We start from the raw sequence: 19,741 nt of genomic DNA, 5'->3' as shown, positions 1-19,741 counted from the left end.
TTTTAAAGAAAAACAATTTTTCTCCTAGGTTTAGGCCGATACGTATTCTTCTACATATTTTTGGTAAAAAAAATCTCAATAAGCGTTTATTGATTGGTTTGCACAAAAGTTATAGCGTCTACAAAATTGGGGATAGATATATGGCATTTTTATTATTATTTTTTTTTTTTACTAGTAATGGCGGCGAAGTGTCTGACATTACGGCGGACATATCGGACACTTTGACACTATTTTGGGACCATTCACATTTATACAGTGATCAGTGCTATAAAAATGCGCTGATTACTGTATAAATGTCACTGGCAGGGAAGAGGTTAACACTAGGGGGCGATCAAGGAGTTAAATGTGTTACCTAGGGAGTGATTCTAACTGTAGGGGGAGGGGACTCACAAGGGGAGGAGACCGATCGGTGTTCCTCTGTACTGGGAACACACGATCGGTCTTCTCTCCCCTGACAGGACGTGGATCTGTGTGTTTACACACACAGATCCACGTCCCTGCTCTGTATTACCGCCAATCGCAGGTGCCCGGTGGACATCACAGTCGCCAGGCACGCGCATCGGCTCCCGAGTGACACCCCCTAGTCGTCCAGGAAGCCAAGGACATCATATAACGGCCGCCCAGGATGGGAGATCCCTCCTGTGGATGTCATTTGACTATGGGCGGGAAAGGAAGTGGTTAAACTCCAAATTAAAAAATATGAATGCATTGATAGGAACTGTAAAGCAAAAGAAAAGTGAATAAAACATATCGTCTAGATGTCTTACACCCATGAATCCTCAAAGAATTGAGCTCTCTTATTTTTCAGCCATTTTTTCTAATTTGTAGAGACCCTTAATGACTTGCTTGGTACCAATGGACTGGCATAAGGCCAATGTTGTATCTATATTTATATAGGAAAAAGCGTTTTTACCCAATAATTACAGGCTTGTTTAACTTCTGTAGTGGGGGTGATACTTGGGGGGTTTGATAAAGGACCACTTATATAAATAAGTATCTGCTAGAATACAATATCAAAAGCCATAATAGCCATAATGTTACTGCCTCACAGAAGAAGTCCCATTGGACAAAACGTACAGTACGTCAAGCTAGGCACGGAGCAGCGGTGAGGTCGGAGCAAAAAAATCAAAATAAACTATGTGGCGCTATCTCACCCTAAATCGACTGAGCAGATCCAATCATGTAGAATATTCATAAATAAATAATCAATAAATTCAAGAGCACAATGGAGAATAATAAAAACAATCATAAAGTGCAAACAGGTGAGGTCGGAGCACCCATGGAGGGTGCTGGACAATAGATTGTTTCCATTTAAGCCTAATTTTATCATTTCTGCTGTAAGTAGAACTTTCAATAAACTCTTGTGTGCGTTTAATGAATGTTGCGCAATGAATCTATCTTCCTCTTCCATATGTTTTACTGTGTGATCAGACTCTGGAGTTCCCTTGAAGGATAATTGCTGTGGGGGACACATCTGTGGAATCCAATCAAATAAGCTGAACAACTAAGGCGGTTATACCCATAGTGAGGAGTGAATGCTCACTAATGCGCATATAGACATTGGGTGGTCTTAATATCTGGTAAGCAGATATATTTTGCCCTATTTATCCTGTGGGGAGCACTGGGTGTTTGCACCGATTAAAATTGGATCAACACTTTTTCAAGTTCACTTTATGGATTCATAGCTGGTATTTTGGACTATTATTTCTTCCTTTTTTTCACGTTTATTCTAATTGATGGACTTTGTGCACTTCATGTAGATAAGGTCATGTTTGACAGCGCAACACGTTATTTGCATAGTATAGAATTGGACTGATTTTGAAAAGGCAGAAATTATAAAATTAGCATACCTGGATTTTGCAAAAGCCTTTGACACTGTTCCCCAGATGGTTAATGTGTAATTTGAGGTCTATATGCTTAGAAAATTCAGTCAGCAAATTGATATAAAACTAGATTAAAGTCTGTATTAATTAATTGATTAGTGTGTAATGACAGTGATTCTGAATGATCTATAGCTGTTAGGCCTCTTGTACACTGCTGCTGGTAAACGGACGTTTAGGAGCAGTTAGGCATTTTTTTTCAACTGCTCCTGAACTCTCCTCTATGTTATCTTATCAGTACATATACACAGGTTCGTTTATAGTCGTTTCTAGACAGTTGAGTTTAGAGGCTTTTTTTGGAACACAAAAAAATGCATTCAGAAGCTGTGTTTAGAGGCATTTCAAGCACCAAACTTGGCTACCCGCGTTTAGCCGCATTTTCATCTAGAAGCGTTTTTAAGGGGAAACATTTTATTTATTACTTTTGAGCCTGGAAAATGCTAAAAACACACCAAAAACTCAATTATCACTGCCTGCAAGCTTGATATACCATGTGATATTCCCCTCATCAGCCAAGTATGCTGTACAATACATGACTTGCATTACTTAAAGCTGAAGTTGAGAGTCACCAACAGACGTTCCTCTGGTGGCACGCTTTTCCTTATGTTGGTGTTCATGCAAACTAGATGGGGTCTAACCTTTTCCAAGAGAACGTCAAAGGTGGCAATTGACATGCGTGTGAAATAACAAAAAAAAAAAATTCTCAGTAATTACGCAGCTGAACATACATATTAGAAAGTATCCTGTGAACATGCGTTGAGCCATCAATGGGTGTCCAGTAGGGATGAACTCTGGTCCTCTTTTCTACATCTTAGGAGCCTCAGCAAAAGCAATATCAGGAGCATTTCCAAACACATGCTCATCATGGGATCCATATTAACTAACCAACCAAAAAATAACAGCTAGCTACAAGCACACTGCTTTCTCAGCTGCTACTCACACTGTTCTCTCATAGAATGGCTGAAATAGTTAATAAATACTTGTTTTTCGTGCTATCTGATCATTTGGGAGGGTCTCCTGAGGTTATCTTTAGTAAACGCTTCTGAATGCAAACGTGGCTAAACGCGTCTTGTAAACGCTGCTAAACACATCTTTTTAAACGTGGATTACTAGCTGTGATGTTACAGCGTTCAGGAGAGGTTGAGAAATGTTCCCGTGTACATGAAGTCTAAATGGTATACCCCAAGGTTCAGTGTTGTTTCTGTTATTTTTGAACCTGTTTAAAAACACAAAGTTTGAGAGTAAAAGTAATGTTTATGAGTTTGTAGATAACACAAGGCTATGTAGTAGAATAGTGTTCCAGTAGATCATAGGCTTAATTACAGCATGCAACATTAATATACACCTTCTAGAGGTCCCTCCTCTAGAAGTTGCAAATTAATGTTGCATGCTGTAATTAAGGGGGTTTCACCGCGATTTCTCTATCAGTCGCAGGAAACTGACCAGTAGATTGCACCCCCACTGCTGGTGCAGGCATGCAAATAGTGTTTCCGCTGTTCCTGGCCGGCCCCTCCTCCCCTCCTGTCAATCCCAGGTGCTTGTGTGTGACATCACAGGGGATGGCAAGAAAGAAGGGCCTGCCGGGAACAACAGAAACACTATTTGCATCGCTCCGCATGTGAAGGAAATGGCTACTGCCCTGCTCACATGTAATTATGTGCCCTGCATCCATGTAATCATGTGGCCTGCTGCCATCTAATTATGTGCCCTGATCCAATGGATTCATGTGCCCTGCTCCTATGTAATCATGTGACCTGCTGCCATGTAAATATGTGCCGAGCTGCCATGCAATTATATGCTCTGCTGACATGTAAATATGTGCCCTGCTCCCATGTAATCATGTGCTTTGCACCTGTGTAATCATGTGCCCTGCTCCTGTGTAATTATGTCCCCTGCTGCATGTAAATATGTGCCCTGCTTGCATGCAAATATGTGCCCTGCTCCCATGTAAATATGTGCCCTAATTCTATTCCCCATAATATATGCCCTGCTCCCATGTAATTATGTGCCCTACTCCCATGCAATTTTGTGCCATGCTCCCATGTATTCATGTGCCCTGCTCCCATGTAATCATGTCCCCTGCTGCCTGCTGCCAAGTAAATATGTGCCCTGCTGTCATGTAATTATGTGCCCTACTCTCATGTAATCATGTGCCCTACTTCCATGTAAGCATGTGCCCTACTCCCATGTAATCATGTGCCCTGGATCCATGTAATCATGTATCCTGCTCCAATGTAATTATGTGCCCTGCTGCCAGGTAAATAGTTGCCTTGCTGTCATGTAAACATGTGCCCTGTTTCCATGTAAATATGTGCCCTGCTGCCATGTATCTATGTGCCTTTCTCCCATGTAAATATATGCCCTGCTTCTATGTAACTAGGGAGGTTGAGTTACTAAAACTAAGAGTGCAAAATCTGGTACAGCTGCGCATGGTAGCCAATCAGCTTCTAGCTTCAGCTTGTTTAATTAAGCTTTGACAAAAAACAGAAAAACCTGGAAGCAGGTTTCTATGCAGAGCTGCACCAGATTTTGCACTCCCCAGTTTTGGTAAATCAATCCCTATGCGCACTGCTCCCATGTAATTGTGTGCCCTTCTCTCATGTAAATATTTGCTCTGCTGCCATGTAATTATGTGCCCTGCTCCCATGTAAATATGTGCCATGCTGCCATGTAAATATGTGCCCTGCTCCCATGTAAATATTTACCCTGCTGCCATATAAATATGTCCCTGGTCCTATGTAATTACGTTCCCTGCTCCTATGTAAGTATGTGCCCTGCTCCTATGTAATTATGTGCTCTGCTCCTATGTAATTATGTGCCCTGGTCCCATCAAAATATGTGCCCTACCCTCATGTAATTATGTGCCCTGCTGCCATGTAAATATGTGCCCTGCTGCCGTGTAGTTGTGTGCCCTACTCCCATGTAAACATGTGCCCTGCTGCCATGTAGTTGTGTGCCCTACTCCCATGTAAATATTTGCCCTGCTGCCATGTAATGATGTGCCCTGCTCCCATGTAAATATGTGCCCTACTCCCATATAAGTATGTGCCCGGTGCCATGTAAATATGTGCCTTACTCCCATGAAAATATGTGCCCTTCCCCCATGTACTGTGCCCTGCTGACTCCCATTACTTTGCCCTGCTGCCCCCCTGTGCCTTGCTCCCATGTAAATAGGTGCCCTACTGGAATGTAAATATGTGCCCTGCTCCTATCCAATTATGTGCTCTGCTCCCATGTAAATGTGTGCCCTGCTGCTATTTTCATTTGTGCCCTGCTGCCATGTAAATATGTGCCCTGCTGCCATGTAGTTGTGTGCCCTACTCCCATGTAAATATGTGCCCTGCTGTCATGTAATTATGTGCCCTGCTCCCATGTAAATATGTGTCCTGCTTCCATGTAAATATGTGCCCTGCTGCAATGTATCTATGTGCCCTGCTCCCATGTAAAATATGTGCCTTGCTTCTATGTAACTGGGTGGTTGAGTTACTAAAACTGGAAAGTGCGAAATCTGGTGCAGCTTTGCATGGTAGCCAATCAGCTTCTAACTTCAGCTTGTTCAATTAAGCTTTGACAAAAAAAAACTGAAAGCAGGTTTCTATGCAGAACTGCACCAGATTTAGCACTCCCCAGTTTTAGTAAATTATCCCCTATGTGCACTGCTCCCATGTAAATATGTGCCCTGCTGTCATGTAAATATGTGCCCTGCTGCCATGTAATTATGAGCCGTGCTCCCATATAAATATGTGCATTGCTGCCATGTAAATATGTGCTCTGGTTCCATGTAAATATGTCCCCGGTCCTATGTAATTATGTTCCCTGCTCCCATGTAATTATGTGCCCTGCTCCTATGTAAATATGTGCCTTGATCTCAGGAAAATATGTGCCCTGCCCCCATGTACTATGCCACTGCTGACTCCCTTTACTCTGCCCTGCTGCCCCCCTGTGCCTTGCTGCTATGTAACTATGTTCCTTGCTGGGGCGTGGCATGGAGCTGCATGCGGTGAGACGTGCCTGAGCTGAGCTCCGCCCGTGGGGACTTTATTATCTAATCCTGACCCCAGCAAACGGAACCGCTGGACTGGTACTTCACCTCTATAGTCCCGGTACTCAGTGGAACAATGTCGCCACCTCGCAGAACGGCAGATGTGACCGCTAAACTCGTGCAGGTCCGCCATCAGGACGGACAGACACAAGCCCAAGATGGCAGCTCCCCGTCCTCCTCATCTGCAGCGCGTGCTGCCGACAAGAGCGAGATCCTGGAGGCTATTGCTGCATGCCACACATCCCTCACTACCAGGATCGAGGAGGTAAAGATCGACATCTCTTTACTCAGGCAGGACATGCAGCAACTGAGAGACAGAGTGGGGGAATCAGAGCAGCGCCTGGGCCGGGTGGAAGACACCATCCCTCCATTGCAGGAGTCATCAAACCAGGCTAATCGCCTTATTGCACAACTATAACAGAAGCAAGATGACCTCGAGAATCACATGCGGAGGAACAACCTGCGATTCATAGGCCTTCCTGAGGGAATGGAGGGTAACAACCCAGCTACCTTCTTAGAAGAGCTGCTAATCGCTACTTATGAACGAGAGGCCTTCTCACAATCATTCGTTGTGGAATGTGCACACCGAATGCCTGCAAAGAAACCACCCCAGGGCGCACCTCCACAAGTTTTAATTGCCAAATTCCTTAACTACAAGGATCGTGATACCATCCTCCGTCTGTCCAGGGAGAAAGGCAACATACCCTTGCACAACCATCAGATTATGGCCTTCCCTGATTTCTCTGCAGAGGTGCAGCGACAGTGCAGCCAATTTACTGATATCAAGATGTGCCTGCGACTTCGCCATTTAAAATATGCCATGCTATTCCCTGCTCGCCTACAAGTCATCGGAGAAGACAGGGTCCACTTCTTTGAGGAACCCAGGGCTGCTAGGGACTCAACCCTGCCTAAGCTGTGAGTACCACATGGAATATTTCCCCTTAAACTCGTCACTCCGCTTTGATCATTATTTGGGCATCGGACATTCCTAGGTGGAATCGCACTCATATTTAAACTGTTCCTTTTGCTTTAAGTTTCGGCTATGTTCCCTTGTTAGTGTGACCCTCTTTAACAACATTGCATTTAACAACACACAATTGCCCAGACCTGATCACTGCCCTCATTTCTTATGGGACTACCTTTTGCCATAATGCCGCCCGTGGACTCAGAGCTACACCGCGGTTAATTTTTCCACCTACACTGCCGCGCACGACCGGTGAGTCACCGGGGTCTCGCTGCATGCAGTAATCTCCAGAGGATTTTCGTCCCTTCCCTCCTGGAAGATCCTTGGAGGAAGTACCCCCTCAAATGACTTCATTACCCATGCTCCTAAGTACGCTTCCCCAGCCGGTGTCCTACTATATGTGGACACTGAGCTGGCATTCATCACCATTTGTTCACAAGTTGGGCCCTTTGTTTGGGACTTATGCTCACACGAGTTGGGGTGTGTACAGAGCTGGGAGGTTTAGGGTTTTGTTCTTACTGATACTTAAGTTTCTGGTGTCTCTTACACATATATTTTGCATGAATATGACCATTGATATGTCGCTGTTGTATGACTTATTGCCTGATGGATATACTTGCACAAGGACATTACAATGTCACTGCATATTTGAGGTGTGTAGGCTTACCCGGCTCAAGTGTTCTGTTATGTTATGGAATGCTTATGGCGAGGTTAAAGTTCCTGACATGGAATGTCCGTGGATTAGGCGATAAACTGAAGCGCACTGCAGTATTCTCCTTCCTTAAAAACCAGAGGGCTGACGTGATTGTGCTGGTGGAGACCCATGTACAGGGACACCTGCAGCGAGCGCAGTGCTCAGTGCACCAGCTCAGTGCTGGTGGCCAAGTCAGTACCCTTTGAAGTCCAATCTGTAGTGTTGGATCCTCAGGGCAGATACGTATTTCTGTATGCTAAGATAGCAGGTAACTCCATATTGATACTTGCATGGTATATTCCCCTCCCCCCCCCCTTCAATTCCACCATTCTTAGTGAGGGATTCTCATTCATGGCTAAATACCAGGATGTAGCGGCAATATGGTTGGGAGACTTCAATATGGTGACTTATCCTTCCTTTGACCGCCTGGGACAAAGCTCACAGCCACCCATGCCAAATGATAACACTAGGTTCAGTCACCTGATGACAGGTTTTGGCTTAGTGGATACCTGGCGCCATCTACACCCAAAGCGTCAAGCTTACTCATGCTTCTCTAGTTCTCACTCCACCAGGTCCAGTATAGACCACTTTTGGATATCCGGTACCTTGACTCCCAGACTACATAACGCCGGATTTGGTCCCAGATTACTTTCTGACCACTCTTCCTACTGGATTGAACTGACGTCCTTTGACAATCCCCCCCCCCCCGGGCAGTAACTGTGGCATTGTCTCCATAGTTTCGGTTTTGGCCCTAACTTTGCTAAATGGCTCACTATTCTATACCATGCTCCTCAGGCCAGAGTCGTGGCTAACGGATGGACCTCTGCTGCCTTCCCACTCTCACGGGGGACACGGCAGGGGTGCCCCATCTCACCCCTTCTGTACGCCCTGGCAGTGGAACCCTTAGCAGTGGTACTTAGGAAACACCCGGGTATTCACGGTCTAGCATCAGGCATGGTGGAGGAAAGGATAGGACTCTATGCTGATGACATGATCCTATATCGCTTGGACTCAGGTCCTTCCCTTCATAAGGCCCTACAAATCATAGAGAATTTTGTCAGGTTCTCAGGGCTCAAAATTACCTGGGATAAGTCCCAAATTCTTCCCATCGATATATTTCCCCCATCGAGAGAGCAGGCCAGTTTACCCCTAGCAAGAGTCAGTACTTCTAAACACCTGGGCATACAGATCTCCAGGTGATTGGCAGACTTTATCCCCTTAAATGTCGAACCCCTAATCCCGTTCATTAAGTCTAAACTCCAAAGATGGGCAAGACTACCGGTGGGAGTGATGGGTCATATAGGCCTAGTTAAAATGATACTTTTACCTAAAATTCTATATGTGATATGGCACTGTCAGAGAGTTCCCTTGGGCAGATGCGCTGTTGGTGGGCATCGCGGCGCGGCGGCGCGCGGCGGAGGGCGCGCGCGCCCGGTGTTTGGCGCCAACCTGCCTATTTAGGCCATCTGCACAGGGGGCTTGGTGCTGTCCGATCTTCAGCTTCCTGTGTTCCTGCTTCCTGTTTCCTGCTTCCTGTTTCCTGTTGTTTCCGATCTCCTGACCACCGGCCTGTCTCTGTTCCTCCTTGTTTGCTGCCTGCCACTGATCCCGGACCGTCCTGACTACGAATCTGCCTGCTCCTCTGTACTGCGTTGCGCCTGCTGCCGACCTCTGCCTGTGACCCGACCAACCCGCTCCACTCCTGCTCTGCACCCACTGCCTGTGCTCCAGTTGACTGGTGATCTCCATAACCATCTTAACCGGGATCTTCCTGCAGCTACCCGCCAGGCTCTCTGTCACGTACCTGGTAGGTTGTGAGCCTGAAGTGCAGAGAAGGACCTCCCTTACAGCTCCCACTCCTGTTCCTCTGGAATGGAGACAGAAGGCCAGGAGTGAGGAGTGGTATGGGTGCCTGGCAGGATCGACAGTCACCGGAAGTGCAGGAGTGGTGACACCCTCTGGGTCCAGAAGCTGAAGAGGACGCTGGATCGCAGGGAGGACCCGGAGCCACAGCAGATAAGGAAGCAGGTAAGTAAGCAGGTAAGTAAGTAGGACTGGAACCAGGAACAAGCAGCAGGTAGTAGCCTGGAACGCTGGACTGGAACCTGGAACAAACAGCAGGTAGTAGCCTGGAACGCTGGACTGGAACCCGGAACAGGCAGCAGGTAGTAGCCTGGAACGCTGGACTGGAACCTGGAACAAGCAGCAGGTAGTAGCCTGGAACGCTGGACTGGAACCTGGAACAAGCAGTAGGTAGTAGCCTGGAACGCTGGACTGGAACCTGGAACAAGGCAGCAGGTAGTAGCCTGGAACGCTGGACTGGAACCAGGAGCAAGGCAGCAGGTAGTAGACTGGAACGCTGGACTGGAACCAGGAACAAGGCAGCAGGTAGTAGACTGGAACGCTGGACTGGAACCAGGAACAAGGCAGCAGGTAGTAGACTGGAACGCTGGACTGGAACCAGGAACAAGGCAGCAGGTAGTAGACTGGAACGCTGGCTTGGAACCAGGAACAAGGCAGCAGGTAGTAGACTGGAATGCTGGATACAGGTATTAGACTGAGGGGTGGTCAAACAAGCCAGAGGTCGGTATCGGTCGATCAGCAGAGGTACCAGGGACAACACAGAGGGATGGTCAGGCAAGCCAAGAGGGTCTGGTGCAGGCGGATAGCAGGATGGTCTAACAGGAAGCCGGGTCAGATAGCAGAGTACACAGGTCAGATCAGGTTAAGGCACACGGAACGCTGTAGAGCAGGCAGCGGGGATGGAGTGTGACAGGCCGGTTTAAATAGCCCGCCTGGCACTAGCGGGAGTGCGCGCGCGCGTGCCCGTGCGAGACAGCACCCGTGAACGCGCGCGCATGCGCAGTGGAACCCGCGGCCGTGTCCCCCTGCGTCTGGATCGCTGATTATTGGCAGGATCTTCATGACATTGCCCCCCCCCCAAGGGGCAGCCTCCGGCTGCCCCTTTGAAGGAATTTCTCCGGATGGGCTCTTTTAAAAGATTGTAAAAGATTTTCAGCATGAATATTATCCTCGGGTTCCCAAGAATTTTCTTCTGGGCCGAACCCCCTCCATTTTATCAAAAACTGATTTTGGTTGCCTCTTCTCCTATGGTCCATGATAGCCTCCACCTCGAATTCTTCCTCCCTATCCACCAAAATCGGATCAGGAGGATCCGTGCTTCGGCCTGGAAATGGATTAGAAACAGAGGGTTTGAGTAGAGACACATGAAATACTGGGTGCACGGAGGGGCAGGAGGCGGAGCCTAGCAGAGCAGACATGCATTGTTAGAGCTCCACACCGCTGAGGAGAGAAGAGAAGGACAAAGCGGAGCCTGCAGGCTCAAAAGGTATCCATTTGAACATTTTTGCCCCAGGGAACAAACTGTGAAAGTTTGGGCAGGAAATATGGTACTGGGAGGAAACCGTGGCAGAAATAAAAATCACCTCACAAAGAGCTCACAGGCACTCACTGCAGCTGAAGCAGCTCCAGTCACCTCACAAGATACAGCATCAGGGCGCTCTCACAGACAAAAAATGTCACAGCAAGACTCTCCATTTGAGTCAGATACAGAACAAATCCTCTCACAAACTTCTCCACAAGCCTCCTCAGTATCCCCAGTAATATTATTACAATTTGAAAAGATGCTTCATAAGGCTTTAAAACAAACCTCAGACCAAATAACAAAAAGCCTAACCAAAGAAATAAGAGAGCTGGGAAACCGCACCGCAGCCTTAGAAATAAAAATGGATGAAATTGAAATTACAACCCAAGAAAATATAACAGAATTGGAACAATTAAAAAAAGAGAATTTAATACTTCAAACTAAGCTCGAAGATTACGAAAATAGAGCCAGACGTTCAAACTTGCGCATAAGGGGAATACCTGAAACTGTGACAGACCTGCAATCTACTATTACTGCTCTATTACAAGAACTAAAGCCAGATATCCCTATTGAACGTTTAGAACTGGACAGAGTACACAGAGCCCTCACAGCCAAAAAGAAAGATGGACCCCCACGTGATATAATCACAAAATTTCATTATTACAGAACGAAAGCACAAATACTAATTGCTGCAAGAGAAAAAAAAGCAACTTAATTTTCAAGGACACAATTATCAAATTTTTGCTGACCTATCCCAACTTACTATTACTAAAAGACGATCCATGAAACCCCAACTAATGGAACTGCAACGCCACAACATTATGTATCAATGGGGCTTCCCCTTTTCAGTCAGATTTAACTACCAAGGTACAATTTACAGAAGCAGATCAGCAGATGAACTACAACAAACCCTTTTAAAATTAAATCTGACAGAACCCACAAGCAGCAACACACCCACATGCAGAAGAATGGCGTCATCTTCACCTTCAGGCAGCACCCAGAAAATTTCAGAACAAAATGGGAATCATCATTCTCACAAAAGAGGCCGTTATGCCACATCATCCATGGACCAAGAAGATTCAATGGACTGACATCCTAATTCCTGATATCTCTTCATTTATTATACTAAGAGATGGTTCTCTATAAAAAAACCTATATTTATAACTGAATGTAACTGCATTCTGATAGTCACACACTGTATGGGATCATGTTACATTCCAGTTATATTTCTTATTACTTCTGATTCATATAGCCTTAGAATATATAAGTGAAATAAGGAAATTCTTGTTCAGTTATATATTATCAGGTAATAACAATAGATTTATTACTTTTTAGGACAAATATGTTCAATAATCCAGAAGTAATGGAAGCTTTTTCTTTCTTTTCTTAAAACAAATATATTATTACCCAACTAGTTCCTAGAATTATGTTTTTGTTTATTCTAATCTGAAGCAATACAACCTCAATTTTATGAGTTAACATATCTAAACAGTTACATATGAATAAAATATGTAATTGTTTACTCTAAAAGGGTTAAAATCCCAAAATAATTCAAACTATCTTCATCAATACCAAAGTTATTAACAGTACCTTTCTAACTGAATTATTTAGCCTAGGGCAAGACTAACCATATACAACCACCCTGGAATAAATAATTTCAACAAAAACTATATTCTGCACTCCAATTAATGAAACATCATTTTGATGTCTTTTGACATAGCACTTCTCTCCTGTAAGCGGAAGATCCGTGTACCCCCATTAGCCCTCCTCATTCTCCCAACCATATTATGTGGGAGTGTGACGAAGGCACTTATTCCCCTGAGAGAGATATTTATTCTCTTTCACGGGTAAATTGTGATTACTTGCAAAAAATAATTTATACAATGTATCATCTAATCTCATATGTTTTTTGTTTACTCTTTACTCCAGAATTCACTGGTTTCTTTTCTATCTATTCATCTCTTCAGTCCACACAGGTTGATCTGCGCAGTCAGCTCTGCATAACAAAAAGTAAGTCAAAACTATTTGATCTATTGCCATGGCACCACTGAATATACTTTCCCTGAATGTTCAGGGAATAAATGTCCCTCAAAAAATGACCAAAGCCTTCCGTACTTTCCATAACAAGAAGGCTCACATAGTATGCCTCCAAGAAACACACTTCACCAAAGATTCTACTCCAAAATATATTTCTCCTTTTTATCAACAAATTTACACGGCTTCTGCCTGTACCAAGCAAAGGGGAACTCTAATTGCATTTCACCGATCCACACCATTCACCTTATCATCAGAAATTAAAGACCCAGAAGGTAGATACCTGATACTCATGGGTTATATAATGGATACAGCAATCACGGTGATTTCCTACTACGCTCCTAACAAACAACCTACACCATTCCTCTCACATATATTACAAGTGATTAATATACACAAAATAGGAACAGTGATAATGTGTGGGGATTCGAACCAGGTCCTCCTCCCATTTCTAGATAAATCACCTTTTACACCATCCAAAATAACCTCTAGATTACCTTTTTCTCAACTTCTTTCCAAATACAATCTAGTAGATTCATGGAGAGAAAGTAACCCAATGAAAAAGAAATTCACTTATTTCTCGCACCCTCATCAAACCTTCACCAGAATAGATCATATTTTTCTAACAATAGGAATGATACCAGAAATTATTGCATCAGATATAATTCCGATTCCGTGGTCTGACCATAATGCAGTATACACTACTATAGCCTCAGCCATACCAAAAGCGCATGACCCAACGTGGTACTTACCGGACATAATGCTCAAACACCCACTACATCAGATGGCCATTGAACAAGCTTTAAAGGAATACATATCAATTAATAATACAACAGACATCTCCCCAATAACACTGTGGGAAGCTCATAAGCCTGTCTTGCGTGGTACAATACAAAGACAAATGGCACTATTTAAACGGGAACGCAAAAATCTAGCAAAAAAACTAGAACTCAATTTTAATGCAGCCTACATATCATTTCAAGATAATCCATCTCAGAGTACAAAATCTCATCTGGAAAAATCTAGATTGGAATACGATCTATTTCTCACTGAGTCAGTTGATAAATCCCTCAAACGCTCCAAACACAATTTCTACATGAATACAAACAAACCAGGTACATATTTGGCTCGGGCATTAAATTCAACTAACAAATCTTTCAAACCAATACGTTTGAAATTATCAAAAAATGTTTACACTTGTAATCCAGTTAAAATAGTCCATAAATTTCACTCACATCTCGCAACTTTATACAAGACAAACAATGAATTTAATCCTACAGAAGCTGAATCCTTCTTCTCAAAAATAACCTTACCTGAGTTATCTCAGAATCAAAAAAGCAGTTTGGATGAGCCTATAACTATAGATGAAGTTGCTAACGCCATAAAAGACCTAAAACTTAACAAAAGACCAGGCCCAGACGGCTACTCGGCTTTATACTATAAAACATTCTCAGAAATACTCTCTCCCATTCTCACTGAAACTTTTAACAAACTTCTAGATGGACATTCTTTTCGGCAAGAAACACTAATGGCAATTGTTTGTATGATCCCAAAACCCCTTTCTGATGATACTTCCTGTGTGAATTATCGGCCTATCTCTCTGTTAAACCTCGATATTAAATTATTAGCAAAAATAATAGCAAAACGCCTCAATAGCATTATAGGAAAATTAATACATAGAGATCAAGTAGGCTTCATGCCAAATAGACAGGCAGGCGATAATATACGCAGGGCAGTGTTATTGGCACATATTGCTAAAAAACGGAAAATCCCTTTATGTTTTCTATCTCTCGATATTAAGAGGGCATTTGACACAGTATCCTGGCAATATATGCAATATTCATTACAAAAATGGGGTTTTGGACCCCACTTTTTAACATGGATCAAAGCATTATATAATAAACCCAAAGCCTATATAAAATATGCTGGATACAAATCTGAAGCCTTTAATATCGAAAGAGGTACCCGACAGGGTTGCCCATTATCTCCCTTATTATTTGCCCTTATACTCGAACCCATGGCCCAATACATCAGAACAAACCAAACTATAACTGGCATTGAAGTAGGAGGTATTACACACAAATTTTGTATATTTGCAGACGATATATTACTTTTTCTATCATCACCACAGGTCTCTGGTCCTAACTTAATACCAGCTCTTGATGGATTTGCAGCCCTATCCGGCCTTATGATTAATCCTAAGAAATGCCTAGTGCTTAATATTTCACTCACAAACATGGAATTGATCCCGGCTAGGACTGCACTCCCATTCACATGGGCAGAAAAATCAATCCCATATCTTGGAATTCATTTAACAGCATCTCATTCTGACTTATTCTCAACCAATTATCCTCCTGTATTAAGACAGATCACAAATCTAATAAAACAATGGTCGCAACTTCCTTTATCCTGGATAGGGAAGATTAATGCAATCAAAATGACTATTCTACCCAAATTGCTTTATCTATTCAGAGTCCTCCCTATTCCAATTCCTTCCTATTTTTTGAGAATAGTACAAAAAAGAGCAACTTCGTTTATATGGGGCTCTTCTAAACCACGTATACCTATACACACACTACATCTTCCCAAAAATAAAGGAGGCCTGGGATACCCTAATTTTACTAACTACTACAGAGCAGCACATTTGGCCAGTCTGTCCAAATACCATGCAAAACAGGAAATCCCATTATGGGTATTTATAGAGGCTTCAGAAAATGACCCTCTATTAATATCAAATTTATTATGGCTTGATCCTAAAGACCGCTTTAAAATTCATAATCCCATAACTAAACACTTCTTATCTCTCTGGGATAAACTAAAAACCAAATATCAGTTACAATCTCCACACAATCCTCTCCTTTCTTTTATCAGAAATCCGGCCTTTTATCCGGCATGGATCTACCCAAATTCTTTTAAAGCTTGGACAACATCAGGCATTCAGACACTAAATGACTTCATAGCATCTAAATCATTCCTTTCATTCCCATCGCTTAGAGAAAAATATGATCTACCAAACTCTGAGATATTTAGATATCTCCAAATCAAAAATTTCTATACACCATTCCTAAAGGGGGGATACACCATTATCCCAATTATCCATTTTTGAATCAATCTGTACAAAAGATCCATTTGCTAAAGGTACAATTTCATCACTTTATAATCAATTATATGGAGTAGCAAATCTTAATAGACCCTCTTACGTTCAGAGGTGGGAGGAGGACCTGGGACGAACTTTAGAAGACACGGACTGGTCTAATATATGGCTCACATCTAAGTCATCTTCACCCAACATCTTGGCACTAGAGACAAATTATAAAGTCCTAACTCGCTGGTACCTTGTACCCGCTAGAGTGGCAAAATATTCACCTAATACCTCAACTCTTTGTTTTCGAGGATGCCCAGAAATAGGCACATATTTACACATATGGTGGACGTGCCCAGTAATCCAAACCTTCTGGAAGGAAGTCTTCGTGATTGCATCTAAAATATTTAAAAAAATAATACAACCAGATCCATATTTAACTTTACTTAATCTAAAACCGGAATGGTTAACACTCTCTCAATTCAAACTTATGATCCAACTAATAACGGCTGCAAAACAAACAGTGGCCAAGGCATGGAAATCTCCTACATTGGTACTAGCAGAAACAATTCACAGAATGAATAATACAATGTCCCATGCTAAGATGGTAGCCATCGATCAAAATCAAATTCCAAAATTTGAAAAACTTTGGCATCCTTGGATAAAACAACAGTTCCTGTCAAATTTCAATGACTCTGTCCTGTTGCCATGGTAACAGATTAAATGACTTACAGAGACACCCATTCTAAGGCTTCAAAGAGAACTAAAAAGAATAATAAACTGACGAGCGGGACAACCTTGTGGACCATACCTCTACCTTTCAACCCTTTTTCTTCTTTCTCTTTCCTTTTCTCCACCTTACGATTAAAGCTCATTATCAGAACTTTTTTGACCTATATACACTCTACTTGTAAACAATATGTATAGTAGGTATAAATCAGAAAATGATATATATCTTTAATTTAGGTTTAGGTGAACCCAATGTTTAATATTTGAAATTTCATGATATTTACCTATATAAACCCTACTGTAAAACAATGAGCTTACTTTATAGATCCTTGTAAACTTACTTTATGTATATTTATGTATCTTTATAACATTGTATACTCAATAAACTTCTTTTGACAAGGAAATACTGGGTGCACCTTTAATGAATCCGGAAGTTCAAGTTCGTATGCCACCTCATTGATCCTTTGCTTAACAGGAAATGGGCCAAGAAACTTGGGACCCAATTTCTTTGATGGGCAAGCCATCCTGAAATTTACTGTAGATAACCATACCTGGTCCCCGGGTGTAAGTAACAGCTCACCTCGTCTCTTCTTATCAAAAGTTGCTTTATTATACTCCTGGGTCCTGGTCATGGTCTCCTGCAAAACTTGATTGTTGGAAGTGAAGAAGTCCAACCTCTCCTGAACTGCAGGTACTGTGCACTCTGGAAGAGAATTAGGCAGAAAAGAAGGGTGGTAACCATAATTTGCAAAAAATGGGGTTTGTTTGATAGCGGAGTGAATAGAGTTGTTGTAGGCAAACTCAGCCAATGGAAGAACAGAAATCCAATCATCCTGGGCAAATGAGGAAAAGCAGCGTAAATATTGTTCAAGAGTCTGGTTTGTTCTCTCTGTTTGCCCATTAGTCTGGGGGTGGTAAGCAGATGAAAATGAGAGTTCAATCTTCAATGTTTTGCATAGAGACCTCCAGAATCGGGAGGTAAACTGTACCCCCCGATCTGAAACGATATTAACTGGTACCCCATGGAGCCTGATGACTTCTCTAATGAATGCCTGTGCTGTTTCTGTAGCTGAGGGGGTGCCCTTCATTGGGACAAAGTGGGCCATCTTCGACAACCGGTCTACAATGACAAAAATTGAGGTGAAACCCCCAGCCGGAGGTAATTCCACAATAAAATCTATAGAAAGCATCTTCCAAGGCCTATCTGGGACAGGTAATGGCTTTAGCAGACCCCAAGCCTTGGTCCTGTGCCCCTTGTTTCTGATACAGGTGGTACAGGATTCAACAAATCTCCTACAATCATCACGTAACTGAGGCCACCAAAAGGTACGCTGTACCAGATCAGTAGTTTTAGCCACTCCAAAATGCCCAGCAAAAGCATGGTCATGACAGAGTTCTAGTACTGAAACTCGTAGTTCTTCAGGTATAAAAATCCTATTCTCGTGCCGTAATAACCCATCCTTAACTTGGAGTTCTGGCCTAATGGAAGACCCCAATTCTGCGGAAGCCTGCTTAATCCGGGAAAGCAGATCTCCCTGAAGCAAAAGAAAATTCCCCGGGGACAGAATGGTGTCCGGAGGGGAAATCTCTTGGGGCTTTTGAAACATCCTGGATAGGGCATCAGACTTGGTATTCTTGGAACCAGGGCGATAAGTGACATGAAAAGAGAACCTGGAGAAAAAGAGGGCCCACCTGGCTTGGCGTGGCTTCAACCTTTTTGCAGACCTCAAATACTCCAGGTTCTTTTGATCTTTAAAAATTAAGACTGGATGAGCGGCACCCTCTAGCAGATAGCGCCACTCCTCCAACGCGGATTTGATAGCCAATAATTCTCTGTCACCTACATCATAATTTCTCTCTGCCGTGGACAATTTACGAGAGAAGAAGGCCACAGGATATAGGGCCTTAGTTCCCTGTCTTTGGGACAACACTGCCCCTACCACAATTTCGGATGCGTCCACCTCTAGTACAAATGGCAGAGAGGAATCTGGATGTTTTAGCACGGAAGCAGAGGTAAAAAGGCCCTTGAGAGTCTCGAAAGCCTTTTGCGCCTCAGCAGACCAGTGGAAACGTGTACCCTGTTTAGTTAGCTGTGTGATGGGTGTGATGATGGCTGAAAACCCCTTAATAAATTTGCGGTAGAAATTCGCGAATCCAACGAATCGCTGGATCCCCTTCTTATCTGTTGGAACTGGCCAGTCTAGTACTGCAGTGACCTTTTGGGGGTCCATCTTAATGCCCTTGCTGGAAATGATTAACCCCAAAAATTGAATACTTTCCTGTTCAAATTCACATTTCTCAGCTTTTGCATATAGACCGTGTTGTCGAAGCCGGGCCAATACACTTCTGACGTGCCTGCGATGGGATTCAAGGGAATAAGAAAAAATTAGTATGTCGTCTAGATAGACGATAACAAACAGATCTAAAAAGTCTCGTAAAACCTCATTGATGAAGTACTGGAATGTAGCAGGAGCATTGCACAGTCCAAACGGCATCACAAGGTATTCAAAGTGTCCATAACGGGTACGAAAGGCGGTCTTCCATTCGTCTCCGTCCCTAATACGAACCAAATTGTAGGCTCCGCGGAGGTCAAGCTTAGTGAATATGGTAGCTGTCCCAAGTCTTTGGAACAGCTCTGGTACCAGAGGAAGAGGGTAACGGTTCTTTACAGTGATTTTGTTCAGCTCACGGTAATCTACACATGGTCTGAGGGTCTTGTCTTTCTTTTGTACGAAGAAGATACCTGCACCTGCTGGAGACGTGGATGGACGAATGAAGCCTTTCTTTAGATTCTCATCGATATATTCTTTTAAAGCCCCTTGTTCCACTTCTGTTAAAGGAAATATTCTTCCAAAAGGTATCTCGGCACCGGGGAGTAATTCGATAGGACAGTCATAGGCCCGGTGAGGGGGTAAGACCTCTGCCCCCTGC

General features: G+C 43.4%; 1 protein-coding gene across 2 annotated transcripts in view; it reads left to right on the top strand.

Moving 5' to 3' along the window:
* The window catches only part of LOC141112370 (protein cornichon homolog 2), a 411,398-nt gene that overhangs the window by 44,796 nt on the left and 346,861 nt on the right, over window positions 1-19,741 (top strand). The gene's annotated exons all lie outside the window — the stretch shown is intronic.

Source organism: Aquarana catesbeiana, linkage group LG11 (genome assembly GCF_042186555.1).
Source record: "Aquarana catesbeiana isolate 2022-GZ linkage group LG11, ASM4218655v1, whole genome shotgun sequence".
NCBI lineage: Eukaryota > Metazoa > Chordata > Amphibia > Anura > Ranidae > Aquarana > Aquarana catesbeiana.
The sequence above is the reverse complement of the archived record's forward strand: the minus strand, read 5'-3'. Positions and strand labels throughout refer to the sequence as shown.